Below are 11100 nucleotides of genomic sequence, written 5' to 3'. Positions count from 1 at the left end.
GTTTTAAATAGTCTTTGAATTTCTTTTCTTTCCATAACTTTTGAGCCACATATCAAATTGTTATGAAGTTTGTAATTTGTAAGTTTGAGAGATGACTCGTTAGTATGACACTAGTTATGTTCAAATAAGTCATGTGAAATAATAGACTTTCATTGTTTTATTAACAATTTAATACATAACGGTGGCTTAAGTTCAATTATAATCAAATGAAATGGGAACGTATAGGGCAGCCAAACTTTGAAACCACGTGTTCAATCATAATTCATCAGTTAACCCTTAACTATCCCGCTCATCTGATAATAATATTGATCAAATCGGTTGTGTAGTTTTTGAGATAATGAAGTTTCGTGATTTTCACATTTTGGTACTTTACAGACGAAGTTACAGTCCGATTACAGTAAAATTTAATAGGGTATTACGAGGCAGCTAGACTTATTAATTGACACTAATTTTGTGGAAATCGGGTCAGCCATCTCTGAGAAAAGTGAGTGAGTTCAAGTAGTCTTTGGAATATGTCCCTTTTCATAGCTGGATTTCACATTTTTAAACATAACAGGCAAAGTAATAGTCCGATTGCAAAACAAATCAATAGAGTCTTATGGGGCAACTAGACCTTCCATTTGACACTGATTTTATGAAAATCGGTACAGCCATCTCTGAGAAACATGAGTGAGATTAAGAAGTCTTCAAAACACGTTTCTTATCATAACTTTTGAACAACAAGTTCAATCTTTATGAAATTCAAAAGTTGAAGGTTTTTTGGGTAGCCCGTTCATTTGAAATCAATTTTGTTCAAATCGGTTGTGTAGTTTTTGAGATAATGATGTTTCATGATTTTTACATTTTGAAACATAACCTCTAAACTAAAAATCCGATTACAATGAAATTTAATAGGGTCTTATGGGACAAAGAGACCTTTCATTTGCAATTAATTTCATGAAAATCGGTCCAGCCATCTCTGAGAAAAGTGAGTGAGAATAAAAATCTGCACATACACACACACACACATACACACACATACAGAAAATGCTTAGCTCGTCGAGCTGAGTCGAGTGATATATGCCGTTCGGCTCTTTGGAGCACTTTTATACTTTCAGTTTTGCAAGTGATTGCTATACCTTTCTAGGAGAAAGGCAAAAATACGAAACCACCGCTTTTGTTGACAGGTTGATGAACTTTACCAGCGCCGTGGGCTTACTGTTGAGTGGCCCGAACGGTTAATCGAAATGGAAGTAGAAAGAACTAGTATAGTTACTATTATACCACCAAGATCCACCAACCGGATGAGTGGCAACTGCAGCGCGACTTCATTTCCGGTATCGCTTTGATTTAGAGTATTATTTAGGCTCTGCGTTCTTCGTCATTCCATTCCATCGTGGCTTGAGACGACACGTTTCCAGTTTGTCAAGCGAGAAACCCGAATTCTACTAAAATGATCATTGATATAGACTACTAAAATGCTGTATGAATGTAATTATTTATTCTGAACAGCACAACATTTATGAAGTTATTATCTATGCTTGCAAATCGCTTCGAGTACAGTTTCTGTTATGAATATTTGAAAGAAACGTAATCATAACTTGTGTAGGGGCGATGGAGGCTCTACTGATTATTTTTTTTCGGACTGAAAAATAATTGCCGCGTTCTAAGAAAACTATTCGGAATTGGCAAAACATACAAAAAAGGTTAAAACGAAGCTGCAAACAGAGCCCTAATAGCCCCAGTCTCCCCTGAAACTATATCTCATCGATTATGTAGCGATCGTCACGTTTGAGTGGAATATTTTTTTCAATAGAGCTAGAAACATTCATATTGGAACGAACCCTGTGGCACTCAATTTCGAAAGGATTGAGGACAATAAATAGACAGTAATGAAGCACGTGCGCAGACACATTAGTTTTATAAAATGCGGGTTGAACCGGTGATAAAACAACTCTAGTGCGAACCACTCAGGATAAGATTTTTTCACGATGTTAAGAATAAACATTCTTATCTAATATCTGACCCTCACAAATACACAAAAAATATCGTTAAAAAGAGGCACGTATAAAAATACGTGAGCGGAAAAAAAGTCAAAATGATGAGCAAAGCCGGATGTTTCTTTAATGGAGCAAAACTCATAGACACATTTATTTTTTCGCATTTTATTATACATAAGCCCTATTTCACGAAACATTGTGAAAGAATAGGAAAATATTTGAACTCAATCTCCTACACTTACATAATTGTTCGATGTACAAACACGCGCACTAGCATTACGGTTCGCTTGCATATGGACGGAATTCATTTCTAATTATGAATGGTGTTGAAACGCCTGCACGGTTCTCGACTAAATGCTGATAATTCACGCACAGTGTAATAAACTAGAAAAATAACCTACACATAAATATAGGAAAACTTACAGACTACAGAACGACTGAATAATGTCTTACATTTGAGCTCAAAGTTTAATATCGCGTCGCTTGGTACAGTCGTAGAACTACTACAAAACAGCCATGGCTTTTTAACACTTGATTTAAACTTGTAGAAAAATTACAGTTACGTAGTTAGTAAAGCTGTTGGTTCTAGGAGTCAAACTGCATCAAACATTTCTATCATTAGGTCACTTATTCTAGATCGTCATTCAGTTCCAGGAAGTTGTAAGCTCATTTGATTTAATGTTTATTGGGTTTTGTGTGAGTTTTCTTTCTTTCGAACGGTAGACTACATACAATTTTGTTTGTACGGAATATTTTCTTTACGATAAATTTTGTTCATTTGCATTACGACTACGAAGTCGCGTTTTCTTCCACTTTTCCCAATCCTTACCTATTCGAGCGATTTAACGTAAGGATTGAAAAGTACAATCATAGCGTAAGATGTTCATCATTCGTGCATCAGCCCAAAAGGAAGAGGAAACTGTAATTAGAAGAAAAAACGAGTAATTAATCAACCATATGAATAACAGTTGCTATTAATCTATATAAAACAACAGTTCATGGTTGAGCTTACATCAAAAACTTAATCGAAAAGTTGCAAGCTAAGGACTATTGTGAAACATGTTTTTTCCATACGCTGAGAAAAGTTATCCAGCCTAAAATACGAAGTACTTTCAAAAGAGTTATTATCATCGATTCAAATCTCTTTGTAATTTATTGTCTCTTTCCGGTAGAAACCAGATAAATCATCATCAATAATAACACACCGCTGGTTGGCTAAGCAAATGACTGCATAGAAAATCTGCAAAACTATAACTGCAATGACGCAGCCAGCCATCGGAGTTTTTTTTGTGCTGCATCTTTCTGACGCGGCACGGCACAGTAGGTAAATGTGAAATTGTTTCAATGGTAAATCCACGATCAACATGCTGCGATTAACATTGGGGTTATGATTACTTTCCAGGCGTGACGTTTTCCGAAAGAAGAAACGAGAAAGAGAATATTGAAGCGACAGACCTTCATAAATTTCATTGCCATTATCGCCGCGAGTTTAGTCCGTCCATCCGGTTTATATTGGATAGGTTTGTTTGCCTATAGACACCCATATTTATTTATTTTTTGTGACCAGTCAGGTTTCCTTTCCAAAACAGTCTTGAAGTTCACTGAAGTGCAAACCACAACCCATGTCATCCAGACGAACGTAAGAACAGACGGAGGGAACACATCGCAAAGGCCGTTTTTTATTCTCGATTCACTTCGGTTTTTCGATGAATAATTCTGAAACTTTTTCGCAGCTGATCAGTAACAATAGAGAACTGTTACGTAGAAAGTGAAGATGTTCTTTCTACTTTGCAGAACCTTATTTGAATGTCAGCAATACTATAAATAAGAATCAATTCACCTAATGGTGTAATCTATTTTTTCTCATAAGAAAATTTCTATTTTCTAGGGTAAGTTTTTTGAAGAACCAAAAGTAACAAAGTAAACAAACGACGTTGTCAATTCTAGTCGGTACTTGTACACGGTGACAAAAAAGTCCGGTCACAGTTTTTTGGGGTCGCCTGTAGCCTACACGTTGCATCTCTCTGGTGCCATCTATATGTCAAATGAAAGGGTTAACTTTGATGCCCAAAGTGGCAGAGTTTCGTTTCTGTGCAGTTTGTTTACATTGAGTTGTGAGCCATGGCAGAGTTAAGAGCAGCAGTTATCGCTGAATATGTGAAAGGGTACAAACCCGGACAAATATTCAAACACCTAAAACCGCTCAGAATCAACCGGAAATTCGTGTACTGGACCATAAATCGGTACCTAGAAACCGGAGGCACCGAGGACAAGGCACGATCTGAACGACCAAGGTCTGTGAGAACTCCAAGGCTGAAAAAGATTATACGAGACCGGATTCGCCGGGATCCCGCCCAATCTGCACGGAAGCTGGCCAGGAACCTTGAAATGAACCGAGAATCAATCCGTCTGCTTCTGCGCAAGGATTTAAAACTTACACCGTACAAAAAACAGGTGGTTCATGGGGTTACCAAAGCTACAAAGGATGAGAGGTACCAACGGTCGCGGGAGTTGCTCGGTTGGCGCGCAGATGACGAGATTATTTTTTCGGACAAGAAGCTGTTCGTTTTGGAGCAAACAGTCAATCGCCAAAATGATCGAGTTTGGAGTGTGAGCCTCCAGCAAGCTGAACTGGAGGCTTGTCCTGCTGAACAAGCTGAACGTTTCCCGGTTCCAAAATAAGACGTCAGTGATGGTTTAGGGAGCCATTTGCAAGAGAGGTAAACTGCCTCTTATTTTTATCGATAAAGGGTTCAAAATCAACGCAGCGTACTACCTGGACACGGTTTTGAATAAAAATGTTCTGCCTCAAGCTGAACTATTGTTTGAAGACGATTACTACTGCTTCCAGCAAGATGGCGCCCCATCCAAGGTTGTTCAGGCGTGGTGTGAGGAAAACTTGACCGATTTCATTTCGAAAAATGAATGGCCTCCGTGGTCTCCAGATCTGAGTCCACTGGATTATTTCGTGTGGGGATACATGATGTCGAAGCTGAACGACTATAAAATAACAAATTTTGAGCAATTCAAGCGAGTTATCACGAAAATCTGGGACGAGATGCCGATGGAACACGTGCGCGCCGCTTGCGACGACTTTCCGAGACGGATTCGTTTCTGCGAGACGTACACGCATAAGTTGAAGTCTTGTACAATCATTGTGTCTTCCCGATTCGCACAAATGTTGCACAGAAATCGCACAATAAATGTGTGAAATGCATAAAGCAACAGTTGTACTGCGAATACATTGACATAGAATGAAATCAGAATATGTATCATATACCGACACTTTATTTCTCACGTCGAGTGTATTAGTAACTGCTACTCATGGAGCAGTGCAATCAGCAAACAACAACTTGTGAACTCACTAGATTTAAATAGCTATAATACTCGATCGATTTATCTCGATGGATTTGGTCATTAAAAAGTACCATTGAATGATTTGCAAAAAAAACGAAACAAAATTCTGTTCACAACATTTTGTAATCAACGCTAGCTTCACCGCAAAATTAGCAAAACCCTTCATTCCACAAAGTCACAAAAGAGTTGTCAATTTTTATGGCAACACTTGTAAATTGTGAATAATTATTATTTGTCATCCTTTGCACGCGCTTTTTTTCAAGCAACGAGAGAAATTTTTCTCTCGCTCGTAGAACTTCCATATATGTGCGACAAGACTAGAACCGTCACATACAATTTGCAGGTTGCTCTTTCGCTTCTTTTTCGGTTCGGATTGCGACGCGCAAGGCGATATCTCGTTGCTTCACGAAATGAGCGAGACACCCGTGCTGTACATACTTGATACCAATGTTGTAAGTCTTACTCATACTGTCGGTGCGTGCTTGCTGCTATTCAGAGGAATGCATGAAGAAGAAAAAGTAGGTATCTCGAAAGCGTGTGTGCAAAAGACTTGAAAAGCGTAGCATATGTCTCGTCCTCAAGCAGAAAGAAGGAGAATGGTTTTGCTTCTCGCTCGCTTTGCAATGCTGCTTGATACCACTTATATATATATATATATATATATATATATATATATATATATATATATATATATATATATATATATATATATATATATATATATATATATATAGCATATATATATATATATATATATATATATATATATATATATATATATATATATATATATATATATATATATATATATATATATATATATATATATATATATATATATATATATATATATATATATATATATATACATATATATATATATATATATATATATATATATATATATATATATATATATATATATATATATATATATATATATATATATATATATAGCCATATATATATATATTTATATATATGTATATATATATATATATATATATATATATATATATATATATATATATATATATTTAAATATATGTATATATATATATATATATATATATATATATATATATATATATATATATATTTTTTTTTTTTTTTTTTTTTTTGTTTCAGGTGGAGGGGAAATTTGCATCCAAACCCCTGAGGTGACCAACCTCAGGGAGTGTGGGGTTGGTTTGAATCAGTGACCGGACCCACTAAAACCCCTCCAGTCTCCAGCCCATAATACTCCCCGGGACCACCGCTAGGTATTGCTTCGGGGAGCGGCTTTTGTGCTCTGTGCACCCTCTTGGTTCTATAGATCTCTTTGCTAACTTAGCTAACTAACCTGGAGACTGGCCGTTAGCTAACACTGGCGTGTCGGTGGTCAACCTGTCGCCTGTTTTGCAATTCTAAAACTATTTGAGAGGCGGCTGTACAAACCGCCCTCCAAATGTTTGGGTCTTTACACATCCTCCGAACTAGGTTGTCCGGAGTGGTGTCTGGCCCGCTCACTACCATCATGTCGCTCCGCGCATGCACAAAACGAGGGCACACGAAGAAGACATGCTCAGCAGTTTCTTCCGCATCCGCGCACTCGGGACACATGGGGGACCCCGCATGCCCGAATCTGTGTAGATACTGCCTGAAGCAACCATGACCTGACAGAATCTGTGTCAAGTGGAAGTTAACTTCTCCATGGCGCCTCCCGACCCATCCGGATACGTCCGGAATAAGTCGATGCGTCCATCTACCCTTTGCGGAATTGGACCATTCCTGCTGCCATCTGATCATCGAGAATGACCTTCTGGTGCCTTGTATACCCCTTGTGTCACGTTGATCGAAGCATTCTACGTCCTCCTTAATGGCTATGCTGATAGGCATCATGCCGAACAGGACGCAGATTGCGTCGTATGACACTGTACGGTACGCGCTCACAACCCTCAGGCACATGAGCCTGTAGGTACTTTCCAGTTTACGACGATGACTGTTGGTACCTAACGCTTTGGACCACGCTGGCCCACCATACCTAAGTATGGACGAAACCACGCTGGCAAGAAGTTTACGCTTGCTGCCATATACCGCTGAGCTATTGGACATCATTCGAGATAGTCCGTTGAAGCCCTCTTACAGGCATAGTCGACGTGACTCTTAAATGTGAGCTTATCGTCAACCATAACCCCCAAGAGCTTCAAGGAACGCCTTGAGGTAATGGTGCAGTCACCGACTCTGACCACCGCCTGTTGCTCTAATTTGCGGATGTTCACAACCGTAACCTCCGTTTTATGGTGCGCTAACTCCAGTTTCCTAGAGTGCATCCAGTCTTCGACCTTGCGTATGCAGTGCGCGGCCGTCAACTCGACCTCTTCGATCGACTCGCCGTAGACCTCTAGCGTGATGTCATCTGCGAAACCGACGATCACAACCCCTACAGGGAACTTTAGTTTCAACACCCCGTCATACATGACATTCCACAACACCGGGCCCAGGATGGAACCTTGCGGTACCCCTGCGGTGATTGGGACGCACTTCTGACCCTCCTCCGTGTTGTAAACTAGTACCCGATTCTGGAAATAATTTTCCAAAATCTTGTACAACGACACCGGTACGTGGATGCTCCTAAGCGCGAGCGCTATGGAGTCCCAACTGGCGCTATTGAATGCATTCTTCACGTCAAGCGTGACGATTGCGCAATAGCGAATGCCCCAACTCTTACGCTGGAGTGCTACCTCTGCCGTCTTGGTGACAGAGAGAATAGCATCCAGCGTGGATCTACCTTTCCGGAAGCCGAACTGGTTACTTGCCAGACCGTTTACACCCTCTGTGTACTTCACCAGTCTGTTGAGGATAATCCTCTCAAGCACCTTGCCCGTAGTGTCCAGCAGACAGATAGGTCTGTATGCCGATGGGTCCCCTGGCGGTTTCCCAGCCTTCGGCAACAGCACCAATCTCTGTCGCTTCCACCTGTCCGGAAAGAGGCAGTCATCCAGGCACTTCTGCATGACTGCTCGAAATAGATGGGGGGCCACTTTCATGGCCGTCCTGATGGCCAAGTTCGGGATTCCATCCGGTCCCGGTGCCTTGCTCACCTTTAGGGAGTTGGCGATCACGATGAGTTCCTCATTCGTAACCCTTACCTCCTCCACAACCTCGGCACGGCTGCCGTCTCTCACGGATTGGATGCCCGGCAGGTTGGCCGACCATCCCTGGTCTGTGTCTGAGATACTGGAACGTCGGACGTGAGACTCAGCAACCGGAGGCCAAGGATTTGGCTCGTGTCGTGGAAAGAGTCCCTCGATGATACGCTCCAGCATCGCTGGTGATCGCTCTGCAGGCGCCAACACGCCTTTGGTCTTCGCCATTACGACTCTGTAGGCGTTGCCCCACGGATTCGTATTGGCACTCGCGCATAGCCTATCGAAGCAGGCCCTTTTGCTCGCCTTTATCGCACTTTTAAGCGCCGATCTTGCAGATCCGAATACTACACGGCGCTCTACCCTCTGTGCATCGGTACGTGCACGTTGCAACATCCGTCTTGCACGGGGGCACGCGCTACGGAGGTCCGCTATCGCGTCGGTCCATCAGTATACCGGTGACTTACCATTCCTAGGTTGGCGGGTCCTAGGCATGGTGGCGTCGCACGCCCGCGATAATGTGGCAACTAATTGGTCAGCACTCGGGCGGAGCCAACTGCCCCCCTCGCGCTCTCTTCTCATTGCTTCTGCAAATACCTCGGCATCGAAATGCGATGTCTTCCACCCGCGGACGGTCGGAGTATTGGCTCTACCCGTCGCCTGCCGCCTAACGTTCTGGACTACGCTATAGCAGACCGACTGGTGGTCACTATAGGTGTAGCCATCGTCTACCCTCCAGTTCACGATCAGTCCTGGGCTGGAGAACGTCACGTCGATGATCGACTCCGCACCATTTCTGCTGAATGTACACTTGGTTCCAACGTTGGCCAGATCTAGGTTGAGCTTTGCCAAAGCTTCCAACAAGATCTGACCCCTCCGGTTCGTGCGGCGGCTTCCCCACTCAACAGCCCAAGCGTTGAAGTCGCCCGCCACTACTAAGGGTGTTAGTCCCGTCAGCTCCATAGATAACAAATCGACCATCTGGGTGAACCTTTCGATAGACCAACGCGGCGGAGCATAACAACTGCAGTAGAACACTCCGTCCACCTTGGCAACCGCGTATCCTTCATTTGAGGTTGACACAACCTCCTGAACCGGGAACTTGCTGGTCGTGCATATGGCCGCCGTACTGGACTTATCTGCAACCCAATTACCGTTTCCGGGAGGAATGCAGTAGGGGTCCGATACGATTGCGATGTCCGACCGCGACTCAGACGCTGCTTGGTATAGCAGCTGCTGTGCCGCATAGCAATGGTTCAGGTTCAATTGTGTCACCCTCACGCCCGTGGTTTCGTGGCCGCCTTACCGGCTGGGCACCGTGGGCCTCCCATAAAGTGCTTGGCGTCCCGTTTTCCAGTACATACCAAGCACTTGGGAGGCTCCCCGCAGTCTTTAGCTTTATGGCCAGCACCACCACAACGCCTACATAACTGGCTCCTATCGGGCCCCTTGCAGGTCCAGGACTTGTGTCCTCCCTCGAAACACCTGAAGCAAACGTCCGGCTGCTGGAGTATGCTCAGGGGACATACTGACCAGCCAACCTTAAGTTTGGCTGTCTTCAGGGCCAGAGTTGCATCGGCCGATGCAAGCCGGAAAGTGGCCACCTGGGTCCCCGCTGGACCCTTTCGGAAGCGAATTACCTCAGTGGCTACTTCCACTCCGCACTTCTCCTTGAGGGCCTGTGCAATATCGCACCTCTCGGTGATTTCATCCAGGTTTTTGAGCTGGAGAGTCACCTCTGAGGTGAGTGCCCGAATTTGCACATCTTTCCCGAGGACCTGCTCGGCTACCGTCTTGTAGGCAGCGCCCTTGTTTTTAGCATCCTTACGGAGCTCAAGGATCATCTCGCCGGTGCGAGAACGACGGATGGTCCACACATCCGCTCCCAGATCCTTGAGCTGGGTTTCGCCTCTCATTTTCTCAAGACTTCGAAGTACTTGGACCCATCCGTCTTGAGTATGAGGGCGTCGCCCCTGCTTCGCGCCTTCTTTCCCATTTTTGGACGATTTGTCGCCTTCTCGTCGTTGCGCTTGCTGTCTTTTTGGCGCTTCCTTCCTCCCACGGTAACCCAAGGGTTTCCCGTAGCTGCCACTTCGGCAGACTTTTCGGCGGACTTGGAGGCCGTTGGTGTGCTATCTCGCGGGCTTAGCACAACCAACCGTTTCTTGCTGTTCTCGGGGGCTTCCCCCGGAGACTGCCTTGCTCTTTTTGCGGCTGACCCGGAGGCGCAAACCGCTGCAAACATGCAGGTGTCCGTTTGGACCGACTTCGTCGCCCTTCCGGTCACCTCCGTTGCATTCTTCTCTGCAGCCACCGCTCTTGCCTTAAGCTCGGCGTGCTCCTTATTCGCAGCATCGACGGAGGACCGAAGCATGTAGAGAGCCTGCTTCAGGTACTTCGTCGTGTTGGTGCGACTTTTCGCAAACTCGATTATGGCATCGAGCTGCTCCGACAGCGCTACTACCTTCGGTAGCGTGTCTCGCTGTCTTCCGACCGCCTTTATCAACAGTGGACCAGCCACTGCGATGTCTTGCGTCGATCCGGTAGGCGTACTGCCTTTGCCGTCTTCGCAGGCGTCCTTTACTGCATCCATCTCCGCCTTTCTCGGTGGAGACCTCTGGATGCCTCCTCGTGCA

At 43.9% G+C, this 11100-nt stretch overlaps 1 protein-coding gene across 1 annotated transcript in view; it reads right to left on the bottom strand.

Annotated features, from left to right (window-relative positions):
• Window positions 1–2128: 2128 nt before the first annotated feature.
• Window positions 2129–11100, bottom strand: part of LOC129730807 (clavesin-2-like) — a 56265-nt gene continuing 47293 nt past the window's right edge. The window contains exon 4 of the mRNA XM_055690387.1: window positions 2129–2898. The gene's annotated coding sequence lies outside the window, so the exon portion shown is untranslated. The remainder of the gene's footprint in view (window positions 2899–11100) is intronic.

This window comes from Wyeomyia smithii, chromosome 3 (genome assembly GCF_029784165.1).
Source record: "Wyeomyia smithii strain HCP4-BCI-WySm-NY-G18 chromosome 3, ASM2978416v1, whole genome shotgun sequence".
NCBI lineage: Eukaryota > Metazoa > Arthropoda > Insecta > Diptera > Culicidae > Wyeomyia > Wyeomyia smithii.
This window is presented reverse-complemented; position numbering and strand designations above follow the sequence as displayed.